This window comes from Petaurus breviceps, unplaced genomic scaffold (genome assembly GCF_028583685.1).
Source record: "Petaurus breviceps papuanus isolate PSGF00001 unplaced genomic scaffold, PetGlider_PUasm1.0 551, whole genome shotgun sequence".
Taxonomy (NCBI): domain Eukaryota; kingdom Metazoa; phylum Chordata; class Mammalia; order Diprotodontia; family Petauridae; genus Petaurus; species Petaurus breviceps.
The window spans coordinates 534684-545872 of NW_027186372.1; the positions used below are offsets into that span (position 1 = coordinate 534684).

General features: G+C 40.1%; 1 pseudogene; it reads left to right on the top strand.

The window, feature by feature from the left end:
- Positions 1 to 4177: 4177 nt before the first annotated feature.
- The window catches only part of LOC138172835 (ADP/ATP translocase 3-like), a 17332-nt pseudogene continuing 10320 nt past the window's right edge, over positions 4178 to 11189 (top strand).

Consider the following 11189-nt stretch of genomic DNA (forward strand, 5'->3'; position numbering starts at 1 on the left):
TTTTGTTCAATTCTAGATTTGGGGGGAGAAGTGGGACTGGATAAATTTTGCCATGATCTAATTTTAATACATTGAAATAATGACTTATTAATGTAGTAAGTGAAAAGTAAATTGCTAAGGAAGCTTAATTAGCTAGATGATTAAATACAGTACTTTGGATTGTTCAAAAAGGATATTGTATGACGATCCTTACGTTTTCAGAGACAAAGTTATCTAGTACTGTGGTTACTTATTGACAGTTTGGCTAAAGTTCTTAAAAATTCATTGCTGCAAAAGCTGTACCTAACAATCTTCCATAATGGTTTAAAAGAAAAGTACCACTTAAGTGTATGACGAAACAGACATGCAGACACACCGATGTGCTAATGTGACTACAATTTATCAAAAGACACATGGGATCAATTCTTATGTATTCAGGAGTTACTAAAAAATTTATGGTTGGGTCAAGCCATATTTATAAGCACAAGTTGCCAATGCAAAAGAGTTGCATAACTAATAATGCTACATAGCTATGAGACGGTAGGTTCAATTAACCCCACCTGTCCACCTGAGTTAAGTTCTTACTGAATGATATATTTTGCTTAAAACTATATGACCACTTTGCTAATACCTCAGGTTTTTCAAGTCCACTCGTATTTCTTGTCAATCAGTTTAGCTGACATCATAGAATGCTTATATATTAGAATTGCTATATTTTGCCACCTGCACTGTTATACCCACTGACAAGATGCTGTTATTTTTCTAATTACACGTATGATAATTCAATTAAATAAATGTTTAGTAAGAAAAAAAATGTGTCCATTTTAGTGATAAGTTGTTATGTCATAACATTGTGAATGCTGGGTTTTGATATCTGTGAATGTTTTGCCTTAATTTACTGCTGAATAAATAGAGAGTTTACTATACTATGTAATCAGAACTTGAAGCTATTCACAGCAGCAGTCCTCTGAAAAGCTGCTCATGCTTGGCTTTATACCTGGGCAAGTCATTTAACCCCATTTGCCTCAGTTTCCTCATCTGTAAAATGAGCTGGAGAAGGAAATGGCAAAGCATTTCAGTATCTTTGACAAGAAAACATGCCCTAGGTCACGAAGCATAAGATATGACTGAAAAATGATTATACAACATGTTAACCCCTGGCTCTTTGTGGTTAAGCAAAATTCAGGAAACATTTGGGCAATAAACATGGGATTATGGTAGAGTGTTTGTAGATAGACAAGCATTCAGAGGAGAAGTTAGGGAAAGAGCTGATATCACCTGAGATCTTCTTTATGATGCCCACAGAGTCAGGGATCGTTCTTGGACTTCCTTTCTTGCCACAGCTCAGTTCTCCCTTTGTTCCATACTTGTTCTTAAATCCAGCCCCTCAGAATTTTTTCTTCCCCATTCTTTTTTTTATTTTTATTTTTTGCTTTAAATAGTATTTTATTTTTCCCCAATTATATGTCAAGGCAATTTTTAGACTCCATTTTTATAAGACTTTGAGTTCCAAAGTTTTCTTCCTCACTCTTTCCTCTCCCCTCTTCTAAAAATGGTAGGCAATTTGATATAGTTTATGCATATGCCATCCCATAAAACATTTCCATATTCATCATGGTTGTAGAAGAAACAGATCAAAAGTAAAAAAAAAAAAACAAGAAAGAATCAATTGAGTGAAAAGGTTTGTTTCGATCTACATTCAGAGTCCATCAGTTCCATCTGCATATGGATAACATTTTCCTTCATGAGTCCTTGGTACTTGTCTTGGATAATCTTGTTGCCGAGAAAAGCTGATACATTCATAGGTGATCATCACATGATGTTGCTGATACTGTATACTGTGTTTTCCTGGTTCTGTTCATTTCACTTAGCAGTGGTTTGTCTTTACAGGTTTTCCGTTACTCTTTGCATGTCTCTCTGCTTCAAGTGTGTTTCTTTTAAGCAACATATTGTAGGACACTGGTTTTTGATCCATTCTTCTATCTGCTGTTTTATGGGACAGTTTATCCTATTCACATTCACCATTATGCTTACTACCTGTGTATTTCCCTCCATCCTCTCCTCTCCTCTCCTCTCCACTCCCTTACACGCCCATCACTCCCTCCCCCATCTTCCCTTCGACTATAATAGGTTTTCCTTGCCCATTCATATGAGGTAATTTACCCTGTTCTAGCTCTCCCTTCTGCTCCAATTTTACTACTCTTTCTCATCCCTTTTTGTGTCATTTCCTCAAACACACCTTATGCCCATACCACCTGTCTATGTTTATTTCTTCCATCTGTACTGTTAGTGGATACAGTTTTTAAGTTACAAGTGTCATCTTCTCATGTAGGGTTATAAACTGTTTAGCTCTGTTGAATTCCTTATGTTTTCTTCCCTCTTTCACCTGTTTATGCTTCCCTTGGGTCTTCATATTAGAAGTCAATTTTTAGTTTTGTTCTCATCTTCGCCTTATGTGGGCTTGAAATCCTTCTATTTTGTTTAGTGCCTATTTTTTCCTGTGATACATTATGCTTAATTTTTCCAGGTAAGTGATTCTAGATTGTAGTCCTACCTCCTTTTCCCTGCAGAATCATGTTCCATTACTCCCAATATTTTAATGTTGCAGCTGCCAAGTTCTGTGTGATCCTGATTGCGACTCCCCAATATATGAATTTTTTTCTTTCTGGCCATTCGAAGTACTTTTTCCTTGACCTGATAGCTCTGAAAATTAGCTATGATGTCCTCTGTGGTTTTTATTTTGGGATCTCTTTCCTTAAGTCATCAGTAGATTCTTTCAATGCCTATTCTACCCTCTGGTTCCCGGACATCAGGACAGTTTTCCTTTATAATTTCTTGATAGATGTTGTCCTGGTCCTCCATTTCATTATGGCTTTTGGGTAGTTAAATAATTCTGATATTGTCTCTCCTGGATCTATTTTCCAGATTAGTTGTTTCTCTGATGAGATATTTTACATTTTCTCCCATTTTTTCATTCTCTTGAATTTGTTTGATTGATTCATGATGTCTCATAGAGTCATTAACTTCCAGTTGCCCAATTCTAACTTTAAAGGGAATTTTTTTTCCTCAATTAGCTTTTGTATTCTTTTTTTTTTCTGCTTTGTCTTTTTTTGGAGGGCAGTTGGGGTTAAGTGACTTGCCCAAGGTCACTCGGCTAGTTTTTGTATTAAGTGCCGGAGGCCGGATTTGAACTCAGGTCCTCCTGACTCCAGTTCTCTATTCACTGCTCCACTTAGCCACCCCTATCCTTTTTCTGTTTGACCAGTTGTACTCTTTAAGGAGTTATTTTCTTCAGTGGATTTTTTGTCTCCTTTTCCATCTGGCTCATTCTACTTTTTAAGCATGTTCCAAGCTATTGAATCTTTCTTCATAATTCTGTTATATTATTCTCATGCCTTTTTCCCATTTTTTCTTATATCTGTCATATATTCTTTAAGCTCATTTTTTGACTCTTCCATGAGTTCTTTCTGTTCTTGAGATGACTTCCCATTTTTCTGTGGGGTTTTACCTATAGGTATTTGGATGTCGCTGTTCTCTTCTGTTTGTGTCTTGGTGTTCCCTTTTACAGTTATAACTTTCTATAGTCATATTCCTTTTTTTGTTGTTTTCTGTTCACACACCCTCCTTTTTTTTGACGCCTTTCCTTTCTTTTACACCTGAACTCTGCTCCTATTTCTGTCTCCGGTTTCTTGCACCAGTGGTTAGAGACCCTGTCTGTTCACCTGGTGCTACACTGATATTGCCCTGAGGCTCATTGGGGACCCTCCGTTTCTGGTGGTGGTCTGTGGGGGTGCAGTGGTGGGTGATTGGGGCTGCTGGGGCCTGCAGTGTTCTGGCAGCTTGCCTTGTGCTGAGCTGGGGTGCTAGTGGTGGTGTCTGTCATGTGCTGAGGGGCCCTGTGGGGGTGTTTATGTGTTTTTTGACTTACACTGAAGCACGGGCCAGTCTGGCCTCTGGAGATTGCCTGTTTGCCTGGGGCTACACTGCTGCATATGGCAGTATTGTGTTGGCTGGTGTTTGCCTCTTTACTTAGGCACCTTAAGGTTGGTGTCCACCTGTTTGCCTTGTGCTGTGCTGAAGCATGTGGAGGTCTCCCCATGCCTGCCTACCTGGGGCCACACTAAAGCATAAGGCAGATCTGGAGTCTGCCAGTTCTTGGCAGATTCCTCTCTTTGTTTCCTCAGGGCTACACTGCAGGATGCCTGTGTGCCTGGCCTGCTCTGAAGCACAGGAAGGTCCTGCCACTGGAGGACCTCTGCCTGCCCAGAACCATGCTGAAGCATGTGGAGGTCCAGATGCTAGAGGACACCTGCCTGCCTAGGGATACACCATAGCCTGTGGTGATTCTCAGAGCTGGATTGTGCTGGATCCCATGGCTATCCTAAGGTACACAGGGATCCTGGTGCTGCTGTTTGCCTGTTCTACACACTGGGGCTCAGGGTATCCCTCTGGTTTGCTGAGGAGGCTTGCTGCTCATTTGCTGGGACTGTTTCCTGTCTTGGAGTGCTCTCTCCTTCAGGCTAAAAGGTCACTCCACCCCGTCTTTCTTCTTCCTCAGCTCTTCCAGAATTTGTTCTGGAGTGTTCCGGTTGGTCGTTGGGAGGTCAATATGGGAGACCTCCAGGGATTTATTGCTTCCTCCACCATCTTGGCTCCTGGAAGTCTCACTCTTCCTATTCTGAGATAGGTTCTCCTTTCATTTGACTTGAAGAGAATGACCCAATCTCTCATGTCATGGTGTTGATGACCCAGGATGGTGTAGGGGCCCTGATCACACTCAGTTCTGATTGTTTGATTCAATGAAAAGGAGCCTTGCTTGAACCTGGTGGAGGTGCTAGAGACAAAGGGGCTGGTTTGACCCCATCTTTACAAAATGAGCACAGATCTAGAGATAGAAGTATAGAGAACTTTTGGGGATCTCTTGGCCTCACTCACAGAATGTTCCCTTCCCTTAACAACATCTGCAGAGTTGCAGGGCAGTTAATCATGAGGACATTTAGATGCCATGCCTCTGGACATTGTCCCATAACACTAATAAATAACTGAACTTAAGCAAGAGTAAAGAATAAACAATATCTAAGAAGGTTCCTTGTGCATTGCTTGCATTCTTTGGGGTCATGTAGACCTTCTGTTAGGAAGTACATAAACTCTGTGTGCACCTTGTATTGTTGGCTCTGCATGAAATGGCTCTGTAATAAACAGACTGTTGAATACATCCCCGTCTCTTTATTCTCGCCGCTTGGTCGCTAGCCCACCACCTGCACTGGCTGCAGCATAGCAGGGCTCTCAGAGGTTATCTAATCTGTTTTTTTTTTCCATATTGTGAAATGTTTTGTTTTCAAATTTCTTTGAAAATATACACCTAGTAGAGTTTACCATATCTCACCCCATAATCATTGCAGATTCATGCCACATTATGTTGCCAAAAAGTGGGGTGTGACTATTATGTGAAGCTTTAAAATTGTGCTGGTATTACTTAAAAATAATTTATTACTAAGCTCTTTGGTGCAAGATTAGAATGCATGGGCTACTCATGCAAATACGTTAAAACTGAATACAGACAATGCACCTGCAATGAGACTTGTAGGCTGGTGACTCATAATGTACAAGAAATAAATATCCATATGCCACTGTGAATACATTGCTGCTCTGTTTACTTCTTTTTAAGCACATGATGAACAGAATTACACCATGGGACCATTACACGATGAAAGTTTATAGATCAGTTTTCATACTGAGAAAACAGGGTGCAACAATTATGTGATGGTGATCCTTATGCAGTGAAATACGGTATTTTAATTGAAGTTGTTGAGCACATACCTCTATATTTCATACTGTGCGTAGATTATCCTATATTAGAGCACCAAAGAAAAGTCAAGTAATGGATTATAAACAGGAATCAAGTTTTCAAATAATAAAAAGGGAAATAATAGCAAGGGAAACACATTCTCTACAATATAGCATTCTGTTGGTATGTCCAGTCTCCAAATGGATTGATTCATTCAATGACTGGACGCCATTGCACAGTGGGTAAGGGGCCATGACATGACTGATTGTACATGGGTTCCTGGCATATGGACTCCCAGCTACCAGAAGCTAGAGGCTATTTAATTTTGATCACCTTTCCCAGGTAAAGGGTAACAATGTTGTGCCTATGCCCATCCAGGCCCCATGCTCATCTCTGCTTCTGGGGCTGGTCAGAGATGGGTATTCTTTTCCTGCTCTTTCTTATCTCCTAATGACATTGCTTTCCTTTACATTCCAAAACCTCCTGTGTCTGAGGTGGTGGAGCCCAGCTGTTCTAAAACACTGCCCAGGGGCTCAACCAGCATAGAATTAGTAGTGTTCATCCTGACCTTTGTTAACTTCAAGTGAGACAATCAATACCTTCTCTTTCTTAAACCCCATCCTAATTGCCAAATGTTGCAGTAAGTTTCCAGATTTGTGTGTAGCAAGTTCATTCAGGAGCCCTTCCTCCTCTCTCAGCTTAATGAGCTTCTACTTAAGTGAGCCTTTAAGAGGGTACTTTGCTCCTCAGTGTGAAGGATATTGACAGTGCACATTTGTCCACTCACTACGACTGAATTGGCTAAATCGGGATGGGTTGTGGTCAAAGCTACTCCTTTATTCTGAGTCAATTAAAAATAGTGATCAGTCACAGTTACCCCTTTTATGGATAGATTCAGCAAGTGCTGAGTATTGGTCAGAGGGAACTTGGCCAATGGATACAACTTTCCCCTTCTCCTTTCCTTTTTCTCCTTCTCTCCCTAACCCCCCCCCCCCCCCCATGGGTTACTACCACTATTAGTTGTCTTGGAGCAGAAGTATTTTGCAATTGGTGTTGCAGTTGACCCACATAGTCCAAGAGGAGAGTTCCAGGTTTCAGACATGGAACCAAATGAGCAGAGCCAGGGGAACAATACATACAATGACAATAACTTTATAAAGACAAATGGCATTGAAAGAAGTAAGAACTCTGATTAGAACACTGACCAACCATTAAGGATTTAGGGGATTGATGATTAACTCTTCACCTCCTGATGGGATGAATTTTTTTTGGATTAAGTTTTATGCCTATTTTTAGTTTACATCATTCATTTCCACAAGATTTTGAGTTACAAAATTTCTCCCCATCTTTCCCCTACCCACCACTCCAAAACAGTGATCCTACTGAATACTCCCTCCCCCAATCTGCACTCTCCTATATCCTCTCCCATTCCCCTTCTGACTTTCCAGTAGGGCAAGATGGATCTCTATGCCCCAGTGCATGTATATCTTATTTCCCAACTGCAGGTAATATATGTATGTGTGTATGTATCTATGTATGTGTGTATGTATCTATGTATGTGTGTATGTATGTGTATATATATGTATATATATATAACACATTTGATTTTAAAACTTTGAATTCCAGATTATTTCCTTTCCTCCATCATCCCCTTACTGGGTAGATAAGTAATTCAAGATAGGTCGCACATGTATAACTATGCGAAGCATTTCCATAGTGGATATATTGTGAAAGACTGACTATATTTCCCTCCATCCTATCCTGCCCCCACTTGTTCTATTCTCAACTTTGACCCTGTCTCTTTTCAAAAGTGGGTGCTTGCAACTTCCATCCCCCCCCAACCTGACCTCCCCTCCATCATCCCCCTTCTTATCCCCCTCCCCCTACTCTCCTGTAGGGTGAGATACTCTATTTAGTGTGTATGTCATTCCCTCCTTAAGCCAAATTCAATGAGTATAAGGTTGACTCATTCCCTTTTGACTTCCTGTTTTCCCCTCCATTGTGAGAGTTTTCTCTTGCCCTTTCTGTATAAGATAATTTACCCCATTCTATCTCTCCCCATCTCCTCTCATTATATTCTTCTCTCAACTCTCAATTAAACCTTTTAATTGTCATCCCATCCTATTCAATTGGTCCTGTGCCCTCTGTTTACCTGTACACATATACACACATATGTATTCATATGCCCATATACCCTCCTATATAGATGCATATGTATACACATATACATATATGTATGTATACATATATACATATATATATACACACATGTATATACCCTTCAACTATTCTCATACCGAGAAAAGTTTTATATGTTACAATTATTATTTTTCTTGTAGGAATGTAAATAGTTCAACTTCGATAAGATCCTTATGATTTCTTTTCCCTTTTAACCTTCTCACGCTTCTCTTTCTTCTTGTATCTGAATGTCAAATTTTCTATTCAACTCTATTCAATTTTGTCATCATTAAGGCTTGAAAGTCCTCTATTCCATTGAATTACCATATTTTCCCCTGAAACATGATACTCAATTTTTCTGGGTAGGTGATTCTTGGTTTTAATCCCAACTCTTTTGGAATATCTTATTCCAAGCCCTTCTATCCCTCAATGTAGAAGCTGCCAGGTCCTGTGTTATTCTGATTGTGTTTCCACAATATTCAAATTGTTTCTTCCTGTCTGCTTGTAAAATTTTCTTCTTGATCTGGGAACTCTGGTACTTGGCTATAGTATTCCTAGGAGTTTTATTTTTGGGATCGTTTTCAAGAGGTGATTGGTGGATTCTTTCAATTTCTATTTTGACCTCTACTTCTAAAACATCAGGGCAAATTTTCTTAAGAATTTCTTGAAAGATGATTTCTAGGTTCTTTTATTTTGATCATGGCTTTCAGGTAGTCCAATAATTTTTAAAGTATCTCTCCTGGATCTATTTTCCAGGTCAGTGGTTTTTCCAATGAGATATTTCACATTGCCTTCTATTTTTTCCATGTGTTTGGATCTATTTAGAAATATCTTGATTTCTCATAAAGTCACTAGCTTCCATTTGTTCCAATCTAAATCCGAGGGAATAGTTCTCCTCATTGAGCTTTTGAGATTCTTTTTCCATCTGGCAAATTCAGCTTTTTAAGGCATTCTTCTCCTTGTTGGCTTTTTGAGCCCCTTTGGCCATTTGAGTTAGTCTATTTTTAAGGTGTTATTTTCATCAGTCAGGTTGCTGACTCTCTTTTCATGATTTTCTTGCATCATTCTCATTTCTCCTTCCAATTTTTCCTCCTCTTCTCTTATATTGTTTTCAAAATCCTTCTTAAGCTCCTCTGTGGCCTGTATCCAGTTCATATTTTTCTTGGAAGTTTTTGGTGCAGGAGTTTTGACTTCATTGTCTTCCTCCTGTTCCATGCTTTGATCCTTTTTGTCAACAAAATAGGAGTCTAAAATCAGATTGCAGTGCTTGCTTTGCTTCCGTTACTTGCTCATGTTGCCACTCAATTACTTGACTTTTGAGCTTTTTGCCACAGTAGAACTCTGCTTCCAGAGAGGAAGACTTTTTTTTTCCCCAAACTACTCGGGTTTTCTCAGCTGCCAGAGCTATTAGTTGGTTGCCCTCTCAGAAGCCTCCACTTGGTCCGGCACACTGGTCATGCATCCCAGGACCTCTACCCTAAACAGCGATGCAGATGCAAACAGCCTAAAGCGAGTGATAACCCCTCAGACTGGTTGCTTGGTCCCCCTACAATATGCAGACTAGGAACTCTCAGGCAGCCACTCACTGGCAGCTACATGTCCACTGCACCTCAACCATTTCTCCCTCCAGTAGCAGATGCCTGACTGCACTCCTGGACTCCCTGTTCCCAAAGTTCACACTTACCTCTCACTTTGTCCTAAGCATCTGGGTGTTGATAATTCTGAAAACCACCACAGCTGCTGGTGATCTACTCTCCCGAAGTCCCTCTAGCCGGGCCTGGTCGTGGCTGCCCTGAGGCTAAATCCTTGGCCTCATGCAGGCTGGGCTCTGCTCTCAGCGTGCTTTGATGGCCCCTTCCTGCTGGTCTGCTGGGCTGTCTTCAGAGGGAAGTTGGTTTTTCCCTGTCACTTTGTGGGTTCTGTAGCCTGATGGCATGAATTTGGTGCAAAATGAATCATATATTTTTGGACATAGTGTAGGAATTTGTCTTGCCTGACTATGCGTATTTGCTACAGATATTTTGTAACCAATTATATTTTTCCTTTTCACTAGGCCAATGGAGGTGGCAGGGAGAGAAAATAAATGCTTGTAAATTAGAAATTTATAAAAGAAAAATAAGAGAGTCGGTGACCCATTTCAGCAAGAGAGAGGACAGCCATGGTGCTACTCACCAGTCAGCTCTTAACTGCCTTAGTATCTCTTGGGAAAGGAGGAGTAATTGTAGAACTGACTCTTTTTTTTTAACTGGCCCACGATAAACTATTTTCTTTTTTTTTATTTTTGGAGGGCAATTGTGATTAAGTGACTTGCCCAAGGTCACACGGCTAGTTTTCATGTTAAGTGTCTGAGGTTATATTTGAACTCAGGTCCCCCTGACTCCAGGAGGAGTCAGTACTCTATTCACTGTGCCACCTAGCTGTCTGCCATCATAAACTCTGATGCAAAAGAGGTAAGCAGTTTATCCTCTTTCATCTCCCTTGAGTTGGCAAATAGGCATGCTTGTACCTATCCTCAGGGAGATAAGATTAGAATTCCAAATAATGACTCTTTTCCAAGAAATTTTAACAAGTTGATGAGGTCGCTTCATTGCTCAACCATCTTCATAAGGAGGAGAGAATTAGTTCAGTCTCATGTACTCTGTAGGTCAAGGGACTTCAACAAGGAGTTCTGGGATCACATGGACTTGGGGAGGTCACCCCAGTAGATTCAGGTCTTTCTCTCTCAGGCTCTGCCTCCATCTTTGAGTAAAATTCCAGTGAAATCTCTAAAACTAAGTTTGAGTGTGGCTTATGTTCAAGGCTTCTCTAAAATGAAGATAAATTGATCCTTTTAGAGAAGTTAGTCAATGTAGAATATCCACATCAGGTATAGAATAGTTTTTTATTTCCTCCATCACAGAAAATACACAAGGTGCAAAGCATTCAAAGTAATGCATGGAAAAAAGTATATAAAAATAAATTACTCAGCTAGCCCATTGTCCTTTTAACTCTGGAAGGTAAAAACAAATTTGTGAAACTGCTAAATGGATATTTTGTGTTTACCTTAGAACTGTACTGTTTGGGTACCTCATAAGGTCCTGATATCCTGGATAGCTAGGACATAACTTCTTTTTTTTTTAAATTCTATTCATTCATTTATCCATCCATCCATCCATCCATCCATCCATCCATCCACCCTGCCACCCACCCATCCACCTATCCACCCATCCATCCATCCATCCATCCATCCATCCATCCATCCATC